Below are 17,411 nucleotides of genomic sequence, written 5' to 3'. Positions count from 1 at the left end.
CAATTTTTGCTGTTTTGTTGTTTAAAGTCTGTAATATTTTGTGAGTGACCATGTAAATGGCATTCTCAGCTGAGCAACTCTGCTGAAATCCAGACCAAGATTTATGAAAGATTTATTACTATATATATGTGTTTGGGTGGGGTCCACCCTTAGGAAAACACAGTTTTGTTTTTTGTTCCAGTCATGTTTCACTGCAGTTGCAGCATCATCAGTGGTTTTTTTCTATTTTACGGCTGTTAAACATAAGGAATGTTCTTTACTGTTTATATACATGTAAATATTAGTTTCGAAATCGTTATTACAGGTTTTTGAAGAACACATAAAATTATGTATTCATACCTTCTTACTACATGGTGTGGTTTTCCTGCTGTATTACGTTTTTACAGTGTCTGTTTACTAGTTGTAACAGCAAGATGGCGCACATTGGAACAGTTGAAGGATTGAAAACAAGATGGTGGAGAGTGGAACAGTTGAGGATGTCATTGGTGGTTACTTTGAATCTCTCAGAGGTGTGTGTAAAAAATGTGTGAGAGAGAGAGAGAGAGAGAGAGAGAGAGAGTAGGTTTAAGTATATATAATTGTTATTATAATTACATTTATTTATTTTCGGTATTTTGTGTATGTACACATGTATGTATCTGTGTGTGTGTGTGTGTGGGGGGGGGGGGGGGGGTTCTACAGGTTGGTGTTGTATAATAATTCTTTGAGGGCAGAGAACATGGTTCCATTACAGAGAGCTGTGTATTCATTTATTACTTGCTTTCCTTCAACTATGGCGTTTTGCATATGATAATTTTATTCAGTTATTAGTTTTTTTGGGGGTCTGTTGCTGCATTTGAGTACTTTTTTTATCAGTATTGATTTCTGCTGGGTTATATTTCTTGTCCATAAATTGTTCAGCAAATGTGGAATGAGAGATGTAATTTTTTAATGCTCCTCTGTGTTCCAAGTATCTGGTATTAAAGTTTCTGCTTGTCTCTCCTATATAAACTGATCTGCAATCCTAACACGTTAGTTGGTTAATACCAGATGTGTTGTGTTTGTCTGTCCTTGTGTTGGTTGTCCTTAGTTTCCTCTGTGTTGAATTGTCTGTCCTGTAGGCTATTATTATCCTTTGTTGTTGTATGTGAGGGTGAACCACTGTTTGTTGTTGTGGGTGTTTCCTGTTCATGTGTGCTCATATGTGTGTTTGTACGTGGGTGAGAAGGCTTTTGCTTTTGCGTGTTGTGTGTCTTTTTTAATTTTGTTTTAATTTTTTACTCAGTTATCTATAGTGTTTGTATCATATCTACTCTCTACAGCTATTTGTCTGATTGTCTATAATTCATTGTTATAGTTGTTTTCAGTGACTGGAGTTTTGATCAGTCTGTGTAGCATATATTGGAAACAGTCTAGTTTGTGTGTAATCGGATGATTAGAATGTTTGTGAATGTCTCTGCTGGTGGTGGTTACTTTTCTGAATATGGAGAATTGGTGTTGGATGTTGTGTTTGTATATTGTGAGGTCAAGGAAGTTTAACATTTTGTCATTTTCTATTTCTATTTTGAATTTGGTTTTTGGGTGTACTTTGATCATATCACTGTGGAAAAGTTGGATGCAACTGGGTGTTTCATCTACAATAGAAGGTATATGGTGTGATCTACATAGTGATACCAAGATATTATCTATTTCTGTTTGGGTCTTACTATCGTTTCAAATACTTTATTTTCAATTTGATGGAGAAAAATGTTGGCTAGAAGTCCACTGACTGGTGACCCCATTGGAAGCGCATCTACTTGTGAGTAGAAGTGATTGTCAACTGAGAACTAGTTTTGGTTGGTGATCAGTTTTAGAATGCTACCTATTCTCTTATGTGGGGTTTGGCAATTTCTATCAGTTCTTAATATTGTTGTTTGATGATCTTGATGGTTTCTATGGTGGGGATATTGGTGTACATGGACGTGATGTCAAATGATGTGAGTGTGGCTGATGTGAGTATGTTAATGTCTTAGATTTTTTTGTATCAGCTCTTCAGTGTTGTGTATGCTTCAGTTATTTGTGTATATGTAATGTTTCTCTAAGTATATATGCATTTCTCTGGCTATGTGATATGTGAGTGCACTTCTGCAATTGACTGCGGGACATATCGGAATGGGCTCCTTGTGGAGCTTTACTATGGTGATCAGTGTGGGTGCTTGGTGATTCTTTTGTTTCAGCCACTTTGCTTTCCGTTTTGTGAATATGTGTGAGGTATTTTTCGAAGTGTTTGTCTGTTTTTGTGGTATCTTTGTGTTGGGTCACTGGTTAGCTTTGTTATGTTGTTGTCTTCCAGAAATTTCAAGGTTTTCTTCCTTGTATTCATGCTGTGTTATTACTATCATAGTGCTGCCCTTGTCTGACCTCATAATGAGTGCCCCATTATTTTTAAGTTTGTTCTTTGTTTTTCTGCATATTTTTTCATCTTCAGTTTTTGTTTCTGTCAATATGTTCTTCTTGTTTTCCTCTGTTATGTGTCTTATTTCTCCTCCGACTAATTGTCTTCTCAGACCGGCATTGAAGTTTGAGTTACTGTTTCTTTCTTGTTTTTTTATGATGTATTCACTTTCTGTGAAAAGGAACAACACTGTCTTGGGTGTAATGTCTGTGTTGACATTGTGTTTTGGGCCTTACTCTACAAAATTTATTTCTTGGTTAGTTATTTGTATGTCAGAAAGATTGACAAGGCGTTTGTGGAATGTGTAGTTTCTTTGCTTTCTCTTTTTATGTGTAATCATTTCATTTTAATTTTAAAGAGCGTTTAGTTTTTGTTGTTGATTATTACATCTGGTTTTTATTTGTATATCTGTGTTTTTTTAATTTTATTTATAATATCGTTAAATATTTCAGAGATTTTGATGTGATTTCCTAGTTCCAGGTGAATTTTGAAACGTTCAGCACTGGTTCCTGCTTTTTGTATGTAGGTATCTAATTTCTTGCTTCACCCACTCAATTTCAACTTTGTGTTTGGTACATTGGGCTGCAGGTGACATGCTATTTACATTTATATGTATATTAGTTAGGTATTACATTATGTGAAAGACGAATTCTCTTGAATTTTATATTTACAACACTTTCATGTAACTTTGCTGCGGTGTTCTGGAATTTGTTGTAGAGCTTGCTTGAAAATGTGTGTCAAGGCATTAAGATTATCACCTTGAGTTTGAAGCTCTTTTGTCTGTGTTTGCTTTCTCAATAGATATGTTTTCGTGTGGGGTCCGCCTTTAGCAGAACCATTTTTTTGTCCCAGATATGTTTCACAGCAGTTGCAGCATCATCAACAGGTTTTTTTTATTTTATGGCTGTTTAAATTTGAGTTTCTAAATTTTAATAACAGTTCTTTAAATAGCACATAAAATTACCTATTCATACCTTCTTACCATCTCAAAAATTTTGGAAAATGACGTCAGCAGTAGTTATTGGCAGTGCTTCAGACACAATTCTTGCAGAGGAGTTTAAAAATGGTATATTTAAATCTGTCTGGAAAAATACACTAAGTTAGTGATGAATTACATATTTCAGACTAGACAGAAATTATCATATAGAAACAAGTCCTTTGTACTCTGTTGGAAACACCGTCAAATCCAGAGGAGCATCTGTTTTAGAGACCATAAATAATTATCTTAATCTCAGAAGGACAAATGGGTGACATCCATAGGTTTGAATCTTACATGTGTTGGTTTTCCAACATAATGCTTTATCTCTTGAAATGCTTGTCCCAATAATTTCTATCACTTTTGAGAAGTAATTATTAAAAACACTTGCTACCTGTGACCTACCATGTAAATATATAATCATATTATCCTCTCCTATCTCTCATTTCACTATGTATCTTATAGAGTAAATGATTTATGATATACTTTCGTAGTGTGCAATTACTACAGGAACTTTACTTGCATTTTCCAACAAATACAATTTCCTTTTCCTTTCAAAATATGTCCAAATGTTGATATGAATCTATCATGGAACTCAGCATTTTGTTCATAATATCTGTCATCTCAGGTCACCTCTTGCAAATTGTTCTTAAAAATATTTGTCCTAATGTTTTTAATTATTCTAATTTTCACTGAGAGGAATTTATACTGTAAAGGCACTTTCTTACTTATCCTAAGTAACAGCACATCATCAACAGAGAGTATTTTGTAGAAACAGTTATTTTCTTGCCTTGAGCTTCATCAGAGAAAAATTACCAATCAGATTTCTATTGTTTTTATCTGCAGCAGACAAGGGTAATTCTAAACTGGGGTAAATGTAAAATGTCAATCTATTTTGGCACAAAATATAGGCCAATGTTTGTCTGTAAAAAGGTACTTGATGAAAGTGTACTGACTTATTAATCATTTTGTGGGGCTCTTATATTATTGTAAATACTTTTACAACATGGAGCCTCAATCCAGTCTCTAACCTTCATAGGTACCCCTCTGACGCAGCAGTCATATGGCTCTTGTTTTGTGTGATGTCCCCCCATTACATTTCTGCAAGTAGATCAGCCATCCTGTCTCTCCTTCTGTTATTTATATACAGGCCATGACTAATAAATCTCCTTCGCCAGATTGTGGCAACAATCTCTGCTCTTATACGAGATTTCATTTCAGTTAGTAGTAGCTTATTCACAGGGCTCACACGAGTGTTGATCCTGGTCTGGTCATGGCACTGCATGACGTACAAAAAACTCACACTTGTATTTGCAGTAGTTAAGTCCCATAGGGCTGAGAGCCATTTGAACCAAGCCACTTGTATTTGCACTATTCTGCACACTCAGGAATCTAGAAATCTACATTCGTGAAAGTAAACAGACCATTCACGCCGCTGACACACTCGCAACTTTGCTGGAGACTGATTTGCTGATATGCTTACTGGCATTTGCAAGCAGTCAGTTTAGAAAAGAAAGTGGCCAGTGTTCTGCTTAACGGAAAAGACAAATGTACTTTATGATACTGTGATAATACAGCTTACTGAAGAGGTAACCATAGCAGTACTGATGCTGAAACAGATGTTTTCTTGCCATTATCACAGAAAAAAATAATTCCGTTATGAACAAATCAAAGTCTGCGTTAAAATTAGACAGCTATAAAAATTAAAATTTACTTGCCTACAGCAGAAAATGGGCAACATTGTCTGATATAGCTGAGCGAAAACCAAGCATCGCTACACAGGATGGGCAGAATTAAACTGGCCACGAATGTACTTCGTGTACCTTGAGACAGGCAATCCCACTTACATCACGTGCACACGGGGCAGACTGTGTAAGCTGGATTGCCTATCTTAAAGTGCATGAAATATTTCCTGGGCGAATTTTAATTTGTTCACTCAGATTTTACTCTTTACGGATATATGTTTGGTGACATTTCTTACTGGTATCTCCCCATACAGAAAAAAATGCAGGCAATCTGCATGAAATGAAGACATTTGTGTTGCGAGAGGCAACGTGATTATTGGTGACTCGCTTATTTCTGCCCTTGAGGCGATAAATTGGCACTGAAATCTGAATAACGCCGCATGTAACTGTCAAGTAGTGCAGTACATCCCAACCTGAGGGAAATTACCTCATAGGAGACAATGAGTCTTCCTGAAGGGTAATTATGAAAATGCTTTTCACATAGTCGTCCGTAGTACCATTCCCAGGGTTAACTAATATTCAATGGTTCATGACCTGATCAGTCATTTCCTATCCAGAGTTCGACATAGGCCTCCTCTAGACATTTACGTTTTATGGTCTTCGACGATACGTGAGTGTGAGTGTGTGTGTGTGTGTGTGTGTGTGTGTGTGTGTGTGTATGCATGCGTGCGGAGCTTACGGGCTCTCAAAGCCGAGGTTACCATCAGCGATACGCTGTATATTTTCTGATGAGGTTTACCAACCTTCAATAACGTCACCGACTCCGTCTCTTCTTATTTCTTGGAATCTATTCGACAAATTAATTTTCTCATTGATCATGAATCCTTCTGGCGGAACGTCATTCAGCCCTTCAATTTTTTTCATTACAGTCGTAATTACGATTTCTTCTCTTGTATGTTGCCTCATCGAACGTTTTCTTTTTCTTCTGGTAATTCCCCAAATCATCTCTGCATATATCGCTGCGGAATCCTCTATTCTTGCATGGTTATTGTGGTGAAATCCATGTCTCATCCTCACAAGTAGTAGATATACTGTAGTAGATATACTGTAAACTCTCATTTTCAGACACAAGGGAAGCTTTCTAAATACCATAACTATTGTAAATACCAACTGCATCCGTCACAGCCTACGAGTGTGAAGTAAACTCTCGGCTGCGGCCGCGCGGGGTAGCCGCGCGGTGTGAGGTGTCTTTGCACTGTCCTCGCGTCTCCCCCGTCCGAGGAGTGTGTGTCGTCCTTAGCGTAAGGTAGTTTAAGTTAGATTAAGTAGTGTGTAAGCTTAGGGACCGATGACCTCAGCAGCCTGGTCCCATAAGACCTTACCACAAATATCCAATTTATTCTCGATTCTGGTAACGGCGATAGGGAATGCGGCGAAACGAATGAATTTATAACTTGACCTACAATGTGTTTCGGCTGAAACGAAACCAAATATGAAGAGTAAGGTATTAGTACCAATAAGCCAAACCCACACCTTTTTAACTCATTGTTCCATGGTGTAGTAAAGAAGGCCACAATAAATGTGAGATTATTTTGATCGAATCTTAATTATGTGCAACAAAAATACTAATTTAAGAATTGAAATGATAGATTCTGATATTCCTAAGAGCTAGTTTCCATTCCTTCAAACTAACTATATGGGACTTAAATTCAAAGAAACAATATCGACAGAGATTGTGATGGTTACACCAAATAAATTAATACGAAACTGATTAGTTCCCCCATGGCACACAAATCAGGTCACAAAACGAAGCGAGGAAAAGATTATGCCGGATTTAAAAGAACGCAAAATATTCAGGAATGGAGATATTTTATAGAAACTCGAAATTAAGGCGGATATCAATGTGAGATGGATTTGACATTTTTTACAGCCAAACTTTGTCTCGAAATCTGCCGTAAAATCGAAAGATACACCGGTCGTACGCAAACTACACCAACGACAGGCACAATCAGCACCTTCACAGCTCTATAGTAATTATACTAACGCCACCGATTATCATGCTACTCAAGTGCATTTACTACACACGACTTTCCGAAATTCCTTCATGACAGAAAACGAAGTACTCGTAAATATTTCAGAATTATACTGAAAATAAAGGCAACATGAATAACTTAAAAGTAGATAACTTCGGTGTAACGAATCAACTTAAATGACTTATTAAAAGCGAGTCTTCCGGTTCACATTGTAGTCTTCTTCGCGTGCCTTTGAGAGTTTGATGATATAATAGTTCCATACTTGGCAATCACGCACAATCGCTCGCTCAACTGGAGTCCCATGCCTAAGGACTTGAAAGCTGCATAGGTGGCACTAATGCAAAAAAAGGAAAACAGAGGTAATCCGCTTAATTAGAGACCCATATTGTTGACATCAAATTTCCGTCACAATTTGGAACATTTGCTGTGTTCGAACATTGTGGAATACCTCGAAGAAAACGATCCAACTACACATAGTCACTATGGATTCAGAAGATATCATTCTTGTGAAACTCAACGTTTTCACACGAATTAATGAGTGCTGTCCACAGGGCGCCTCAAATAGATCCCCTATTTCTAGGTTTAGAGAAGGTTTTTGACGCCTTTCCATGCAAGCGCTCCTAATCAGACTCCGTGGCTACGGGGTATCGTGTCAGGTGCGCGACTGGACTCGCGACTTTCTATCACAAAGGTGACATTTCGTAGTGACGAACGGACAGACATCGAGTAAAACAGAAATTCACCAAGGAACTGTTTTACACGTTTTCCCGTTCCTAATCTATACAAACGATTTAGGAGACAATCGGAGCAGCCGTGTTACATTGTTTGCAGAGGATGCTGACGTTTACCGTCTAGTGCAGTCATCAGAATTTGAGAACCATTTACAAAACGATGTAGACAAGAGATCTGCAGTGGGCTTTGGCAACCGACCCTACAGGCTATAAGGTATGAGGTGGTTCACATGAGTAGAGGAAAGTGTTGTACGTAGAGGACGGTGTACCCAGGAAAACAACATTTTTTTTTTTTGCTCGTTAGTTCTATCCTGTGACCGGCTTTAGAATCACAGGAAGGAATGTACGCTGGACACCGCCATAAGAAGTATCCCTCATTTTGCACAGTCATTGTTGTTACTAAATATGAGATTGTCTTTGCGTAGAATTTGCAAATAGTGCGCGGTCTACACATTTCAGTGCTATACAATATATTAAAGCTATTTGGAATATATTGATAATTCTTCAGGTACCGAATTCTACGGCTGAAAAATGCCACTGCCGTCGGGTAACATGATAGTCATGAAGAGGTGTAGGTGGTCTGCAACCGGTGTACGATGCTCCTTGTCTGTCACGGTGCCTTGCAGGAGCTCCACTGAATCCATGGTTGCCCTCGTGGATGTTCCCCAGAGTATAATGGGATCGCCGCCGACTTTTCTCCGTCCCGCAGTACAGGTGTCAAGAAACTGTATCCCTGGAGGACGAAGGATTCGCGCCCTCCCGTCGGCTTGGAGAAGAAGTTGTCGGGGTTTATCAGACTACGCAATGCTCTTCCACTGCGCCAACGTCCAGTGCCGATGGTAACGAGGCCATTACAATCGTAGCTGCCGATATAGTGTAGTTAACATTGGCACATGCGTGGGTCACCGCCTGGTGCACTGTGTGTCCAGGCACCTTATGCTCTGCCCAGCATTAGAGTCTGATGTCAGTTCCGCCAAAGTTCGCCACCCGTCCTGCTTTACTGATCTGCCCAGCCTACGACGCCAGACATTTGTAACGAGGGCTGGTGCCCTATCCTACAACATTTGCACATGGTTTCACCTCAGTTTCTCTCACGACAGCACTCCTCGAACACCCGACAAGTCGCGCAGTTTCTGAAGGGCACGTGCCCAGCCTTCGGGCCATCACAAGCTGTCGTCGGTCAAACCAGACAGATGTCGCCTTCCCCTTCCTACATGCGGTCGGCACGCTGATACTATGTGGACCGTGCGTGTGTCTGACTACCAGTCATTCCTCTCCAGGTGATGCTGCTATCCCCTGGACGGGTTTATAGCGATACTACGCCGGTGGTCGTAATGTTCTCGCTGATCAGTGTGTGCGGACAGTGAAGGCAGACTGCATCTGCCAAGCGCCAACTTGTGTCTTGAAACAGAAGAAGATGTTTTACAATGTAACAAGTGATACTTGCACATGAACTGAAGTTCTTTAATGTCTTAATGATCGTGGCTTCCTCGAAATTTGTGTTTCTTTCCAACACGTTCTATTTCAAAACGGTTTGAACGTGTTACTGGTTTTCGATAATAGTTGTGCTAAATTTGATTTCACTGACTAATCATTGGTCTATAGTAGAGTAAGAATGTAACAGATAAACTATTACATACAGTACTGACAAAATTTTATCTGTTGACACGTTTTTAAATTCCAATCGAAAGTTTTTCATAGGTACATAACTATGTTGTGCCTTGGAACATGTTTTCATCTTCGGAAAAATTTAGTTTTCCATTGCAATTTTTGTAAATTCAGAAAAAGACTGCAGCACATAAAAAGTGAATGCCCTCATTTACAGCTGGAATGAGAACAGATTTTTAACGTCTAGTGCAAAGCTAGCTAATTAGCTGGAGGCGAAGGTGAAACGTGTACCAGGGTAGCACACTCTGCCCAGCTAAAGGTAATCCGTTAAGTTTCCGTTGAAGGTTAATCACACAAATCTAAGGGCTCTAAATTCAACTAACCTGGCAATTAAACTGGTACGAATGACAGCGTTTTGTTGGCTGAATACTTAGGAGGTACAGCAGGTCTACTAAAGAGACTGCCTACACTGCAGTACTGCTGTGTGGTATGGAATCTTTACCGGACAGTATCGACGGAGGACGAAGAAGGGCACCCTGTCTTGTTTTATCGGGAAATAAGGGCGAAAGAGTGACGGAGTAGGCGTATCAATCATTGAAACAAAGGTGCTTTACATTGTTGTGAGATGTTTTCCCTAAATTTCAGTCATCATCTCTCTGCTCCTAATGCCATAACATTTTGTTCGTGTCCATTTATATAGGAAGAAACGAACATCAAATAAAATAAGGGGAATCGGAGCTAGGGATGAGAAAAACCGGCAGGTTAAAACCGATACCGTTATTTTAGTTCTGAAAACGAATGTTTTGTGGTGTTTGTTTGGTCCTGATTATTACAGTTTCACTCTCGACCTTTTTATATTTGTTCTTCGATGTATACATTTACTGTTGCTCATCTAACACATCCTCAATTCTCTTTTCCATTCTTCTGTGTAATACTCGCGTCAGCAATTTGGATGCATGATTGTGCGGTAGTTCTCGTACTTGTCGGCTCTACAATGTATTCTCAAGAGGAGAGATTTCTACAGGGAATCGTCATTTCCTATCCGGTAAGAAACGAAACGTAAGTTAAAAAAATATTTATCAGAGCGAAGTGTGGACAACCATCACATGAATAGGGGGCGATACGTAGCCAGCGACTGGCGTCCCTGCATCCCTATTTTAAGTGTATGTTTTAACCGCGCTATTTTAGATGCTGATGCTGAACAAGTGTTGAAGGAGACCAAATGGCAAAGTCATCAATCTCCTATTCGCCTCCGAGGACAGAAGCAGTGTACGCAGTCTGCTCTGTGTACAGTAAATTCTGTGCCCATGTGTCAGACAGTGTTCGGAATGTTTGCATACCGTGTATCTAAGGCGGAACGGTGGAACAATACCTGTGTGCACCTAGCGGAATATGCAAGATTGTCAAAAAGCCACATCGAGTGTTTCCGCCGCACCTCATCGTTGATCCCCCGGGTAGATTCGATGAGGACTCGGGATACCTCCCCTCCTAAAGGCGGTCGCAGATGCACTGACGAGTACGATATTCGACCATGGAACGGCAGGGAAATAGTCTGAATGTGTTTTGTAAATAAAACTGGCTTTTCCTGCTGCTACTTAATAGCAGCAGGGAAAGGTAGTTTTATTTACAAAACAAGTAGTTATATGCTTCTTGCGAAAGATGGCCAGACAAAAAAACTTGTTAGTCTGAACGTGATTCGATGAACAACCTGCCAACCACTGATGTGTGAACTGCAGAGTAGTCACGTAGCTGTAGATGTTCAGCAGTAGTTGTCTCAGGTAGGTTGTAGGATACCGCTGTAGAGGAAGGATACTGCGAAATTCGTAGTGTAAATAATTAACCTGTATACTCCCTTGACAGTTATGCCAAAAGAAATTGGCAGTGCTTTTGTTTTAAGAAACCAATCTGACTTTCGCATCACCTGTTCGAAAGAAGCCTTGACAACGCCGAGACAATAAGTCTGGGCGGACCTTGGAATGCGGCGGTATGAGCGCAGTGTACTGTATTCTGCATGCGCGGGAGCCGCGACACCTGAATATAAAGGGTGCAGCTGTCTCCAGACACATCACCAGCCTTGAACCGCGTGTTCACTTCCTTCAGCGATTATCGAACAATAGACAGGGCCAAAGTTACTTTCCATAATGAATTAGTTACGGTGTAGCGCAAGACCACAGCATATTCACGTGCTGTGAATCATGTATTATTTGTTTGGACGTTAATCATGTTGTTGTCCTTGGGTCATTATGACTGGGCAAAAATTTACCTTTCTATTACTAATTTAAACGTATTTGTCTGGTGCTTGTATTTGTTTCTATTCATGAATACTTCTCATAAAACGTTGAACTGTTGAAAATTCGTTATTCTCTTTTTATAACTGAAACTATTACATTTATGTTGATTGCGTCACCATGTCCCGATTTTTAAACGTTTATATTCCCTTGATTTGCTGCAGTTTGAAATTTCCCCCATTCATCAATTAAATTCCATATTTCTTGTTTTACCCAAGGAATTCTATTAGACCTTGTCTTTTCACCAATTTGATCCTCTGCTGCCTTCACTATTTCATCTCATAAAGCTACCCATTCGTCTTCCACTGAATTGCTTTTCCCTATTCTTGTCAACCGTTACCTAATGCTCCCTCTGAAACTCTGAACAACCTATGGTTCTTTCAACTTCTCCATGTCCCATCTCCTTAAGTTCCTACTTTCTTCCAAATTTTTCCGTTTTAATCTACTGCTCATAGCCAGTGAATTGTGGCCAGAGTCTACATCTGCCCTTGGAAATTTCTTACAGTTTAACATCTTGTTCTTAAGTCTCTCGTTAGCTATTCTATAATCAATCTTCAACCTTCCGGTGTCTCCTGGTACCTTCCACATTACCAATCTACTTTTGTGATTACTAAACCAATTACGATTAAATTATGATCTGTACAAAATTCCACCAAGCGTCTTCCTCTTCCATTCCTTTCCAGCAATGCATCTTCACCTATTTTTCCTCGTCTTTCTTTTCCTACCATCGAATTCCAGTCCCCCATCACAATCAACTTTTCATCTCCTCTAACTGTGCGAATAATTTCTTTTGTCTCACCATACATTTCCTCAGTCTCTTCATCATCTGTGGAGGAAGTTGGCATGTAAACTTGCACTACTGTGGTAGGTGTGGGCTTCGTGTCTCTCTTGGCTATGATAATGTCTTTACTATCCTCTTCATAGTGACTTACCCATGTCCCTATTTTCTTATTCATTATTAAACTGAATCCTGAAATACTCCTGTTTGACCTTGCATTGACAACCCTGTATTCACCTGGTGGGAAGTCCAACTTCTCCTGCCACTGAATATAATTCCCATTATATATAACTTCAACCTATCCATTTCCATTTTTTAAATTTTCTAACCCACCTGCCCGATTAAGGGATCTAACCTTCCATGCATGGATCTGTAGAATGCCAGTGTTGTTTCTCCTGATGACGGCATCCTCCTGAGTAGTCCCTGAAATGAGATCTGAATGGGGGACTGTTTTACCTCTGGAATATTTTATCCAAGAGGACACCATCTTTATTTAACCAACAGTAGGACTTATGGCTGTAGTTTCCCTTTGCATTCAGTGGTGTGCAGTATCAGCACAGCATGGCCTTTTTGGTTGATGTACAAGGCCACATTAGTCAATCATCCAGCCTGTAAGCAATGCAGCTCCTGAAAAGGGGCTGCTGCCCCTCTTCAGGTACCACACGTTTGTTTGGCCTCTCAACTGATACCCACCCATTCTTGTTTTGCGTACATTACAGCTATCTGTACTGCTGAGACACTCTAGCCATCCCACCGACGACAAGGTCCATGGCTCAGGGGGCATTTATGTATGATACTTTAAGATATCCAAAGGTAAGGTTGTATCGACTTCTGTCTGGGAGCTAATGATATCTGAGGATCAACACAGTGTCTAGAATAAAATTTTTTCCACATTGTATGGAAAAGTATTTAGGCCACAGTCGAAGGGTAAGTAACCAGGTGGACAAAGCAGTGGCCAGTCCATTTTGTTAATGCAGGTTGCCTACATTAGGGGCAGCTAGGCCCTCAGGGGCAAACCTATTGTTTCCTTTGACTGACAGGTACTTAACCTATTGTTCTGCTAAAATGATCCTTCCTTTTGATTGACAAGCACTTAACCTATTGCTCCCTCCCCCCACCCCCCCTCAGGAAACACCCTCCCCCCAATGCTAAAGGTACAGTTTCAGGTCTGAGTTATTAGAATAGCCTCTCTCACTCTTATGAGTTTGATTGAGTACTTAATTGAGTTGATCACTTAACTAACCCCCCCCCCCCCCCACTAAAACCCCTCCCCTCCCAACCTCCCTCTCGGAAACTGGCGGGAAAACATTGAGCTGATCGGTCATTTGGAGGGAATTCTAATGTAGTGTACGTAATATTGTTTAAGCAATTTATACAATGTGTAGAATTTTGTTTAATTATTTATGGCAGTATATGGAAAATAATTTATTTATTAACTTAATGAATTTGCCTAGAAATGTATTACTGTGTATGGAATATTGTTTAAACAATTTAGACAGTGTGTGGTATATTGTTTATTTAAACAGTTTGGGGAATACAAGCCAATGTATGGAATATATTTTATTTATTTATTCAACTAATTTTTCAGAAGATCGATCACAACTCCCACCACCCCATCCCCATCCCCTCACCCACTCCCCTCTCCCCCATGCTCCTCTACCTAGAAATTGGCGGCTCTGTGGTGGAGAAGAAAGATCTCATGAAGGGAAATTCAAAGATATGTTGTTCTTCTATAAAACAAATAACAAAAAAAAAAAAATATTTCGAATCCTCCAAGGATGAGGTAGCAAAATCACCTTTCATACTTGACACCTGAGAAATTCCTGAGACTCCTCATGATGTTATTCAATTCGAATATAATTCGTTTGAATTTGATTAAATTTCTATAAATTTGTTTACATTTGTTGAAATTTGTTATCTACCAACAGCAGTAGCAGCTTAGTTCGGTGTTACCACCAAAAGAGGCTGTGATATCAGTGCTTGTTGAACTGTTGGTTTGGCAGGAGCATGAGGAACTGCTGATGCCAGACAGAGGGAGTTTTAATAGCTGTATTACATGCACTGAGGAGTGCAATCACAGCTCGCTGCATGAAGAATGGAAGCAATTAATGCTTGAACATATGAAGAGAAAGAATGCAGTCCCCCAAATAAATGTTTTGCATTAAAGATGCATCACACGGTGCATGGAAACATCTGTGTCTATTGGAATTGCCTGTTATTTCTAAAACCTACGTATATGCTCCCATCACACAAGAGACAAGTGCCTCCGAGGCACCAGACCAAAGAACTGACCTAGCTCATGAGTTCGCTTGATCGTGCAGTTCAGTCCATAGGACCACAGCATCATTATATAATCATGTGTTTTCCTCAGCTGCACGTCTGCCCCAGCCTCCTGATCCCCACGGTGGTCTGGAGGGGAAAACTGTCGGGAAATGAAATCAGCCAGTTCAGGGGTGCTGGAGAGAGGAATGATTGCACTTTATTTATTTCTTGAAAAATTTATTTAGAGACATATTTCACCTAGTTTATTTATTACACTGATACAAAACACTCACCCTGCCGGTGGTCTGGAAGGGGAAAATTGGAGTGAAAAGGAATCAGCCTGTTCTGGGCTGCTGGAGAGAGAAAGGAGTGTACTTTCTTTGTTTTTGGAACAATTTACTTTTGGAATAATTTATTTAGCGACTGATTTTACCTAGTTTATTTATTACGCTGATGCAAAACACTCACCCTGATGTACCTGGGTTCACAATATACAACTTACAGACTTGGATACTAGTCGTAAATAATGCATTATGTTGATGTGCAGAGACGCAAACAACTCGTAAATTGCCAAAATAATCCAGTACACAGTATACAGACGTGCAAATTACTCATAGATCACTGAAATAATTCATGCAAACACGCTCACAACGCTTAAACACCCGAAAATAATTCAGTGCGCGAACCTTATAAGAGACTCTAACCCTGCTTCTGCTGGACGGAAAGCCTAAGTGCACCCGTGTAACACATGGAAACTGTCCAGATGCTGAAGAGGTAGGTTGGGTTAGTGTACTTTATTTGTTTTTCTCGGGAAACTGAGGCATATATTAACATAATTATGTAATTAGTAACAAAGATCGGGCCTAATTACACAACTATACGCATAGCGCTGCACAAGGATGGCCTAAAATCGAAATACAGTTCAAAAACGGACGCTACCACACAGCTGGTGTTATCCTGCTGGGAAAAAAATTTCACAATACTTCTCGAAACTGACGCAAATATCGACCTTAATTACGTAATTAATCACAAAGATCGGTCCTAGTTACACAACTTTATGCATAGCGCTGCAATAAGATTTACTAAAATCGCAGTGTAGCGCAAAAACTGACGGTACCATACAACTGGTGTTACCCAGCTGGGAAAAAAAATACCGCAATACCACTCGAAACCAGCGACAGAAAAATTCAAACTCTAGCCTACACCTACAAGACGTGTAATATAGCGGTCTACTTCTGGTCGGTTGCAGGTAAAATCGGTAACGGTTGTACAGGGCGGGTTGGTCAATGACATTGTGAGGGGTGTCTTTCAGTCTCTAATTTTACCCTAAGACAGCGAGAATGCTGTGTGACTCCCATCAGCATAGGGACAGATCGTAAATTAAGCACTATGCTTGAGGTGTTAGAAATATGTAGAGCGCTGTCTGATATACTTTGATGATGGATGTGTTCAAGAAGTAACAATGAATGGACGTGACGTACTGCACAGTCATATATCTACATTCGGAATAATACCTGCAAAGTGGAGGAGGGGTGGCTTAGCTATGATACTGGAATTGGGAAACATTCTGTCACATCACTGGTCGGTGTTGAAATTGCTGTAAAATTGCTAAAATTGTTCACACAATCAACTTTTCCACCCCCTCTGTCCACTGGTACGCTGTTGGTTACCACATAATGATTGACTGACAATACTTGTTAGAGTTGGAAAAAGAGTTCTGGGGATGCCTAGCACCAAATCAGTGATCGGGTACATGACTGCAATATGAGGAATCAGTCGAAATGGAATGCAGAGCCATCATCTATTCCGTCACTGTGACAGATGAGTTTAAATGTAGAGGTCGTGAATCACCTTCAGACTGTAGTTTCGAAACTTCCCATAACGCCCCAAAAATCTCCCGCTTTCCTTATGTTGTAACTGACTTTCATTTAAAATCAACCAGTGCGTGCGGTGTGTTAAGGTAGCAGCAGTAACAACATGATTTACACCATGCGACGTCTAGTTTTCTGCTAGAAGCCGTGGATAAGAATGTGTTAATGCCAGTTTAGAACCTGACACAGACCTCGAAGCTGTGGTGGAAAAACAAAATGTTTGGCAGTGTACAAAGCGTGTTAGAGCAGAAAATAAACAGTGTTTCAAACAACAAGACAGTGTCACTAGGAGCAGCTCTTGTCACTTACAGTATAGTCTGCAGGATTTGTGAAGTAGTCTGGATAAAGCTGTCAATCAGACAAGGATTGAATGTTGTTTTTATAGACCACCAGCATCCGCAACAAACGTCGCAGAACGTTTCAGGGAAAGTCTTGAGTACATAGGAAGTAAATATCCAAATTATCCATTAGTTATAGGTGGAGACTTTAATCTAGCATTCATTGAATGGGAAATTTACACGTTTATCACAGAGGGCTCAAGCAAAGATTCGTGTGAAGTTATTCTAGGAGCGCTCTCAACATACAAACTTGAGCTTTTGGTTAGAAAACCAACTCGAGATGGGAACATATTAGATATCATGGCGACAAACAGACCTGATCTTATTGATGAAGTTAATCTAGAAGAAGGTATTAGCGACCATAATGTAGTTGTGGCTTCTATCTCAGTGGAAGTTGCAAAAAAAGCCAAAGAAACAGGGTAGAGTTT

The 17,411-nt window shown here is 39.9% G+C and overlaps 1 protein-coding gene across 1 annotated transcript in view; it reads right to left on the bottom strand.

Moving 5' to 3' along the window:
• The window catches only part of LOC124777360 (fatty acyl-CoA reductase 1-like), a 246,019-nt gene extending 234,577 nt beyond the window's left edge, over window positions 1-11,442 (bottom strand). The window contains exon 1 of the mRNA XM_047252737.1: window positions 11,368-11,442. The gene's annotated coding sequence lies outside the window, so the exon portion shown is untranslated. The remainder of the gene's footprint in view (window positions 1-11,367) is intronic.
• Window positions 11,443-17,411: the final 5,969 nt, after the last annotated feature.

This window comes from Schistocerca piceifrons, chromosome 2 (assembly GCF_021461385.2).
Source record: "Schistocerca piceifrons isolate TAMUIC-IGC-003096 chromosome 2, iqSchPice1.1, whole genome shotgun sequence".
Taxonomy (NCBI): domain Eukaryota; kingdom Metazoa; phylum Arthropoda; class Insecta; order Orthoptera; family Acrididae; genus Schistocerca; species Schistocerca piceifrons.
Note: the sequence above shows the minus strand (reverse complement) of the source record. Positions and strands in the feature narration are given on the sequence as shown.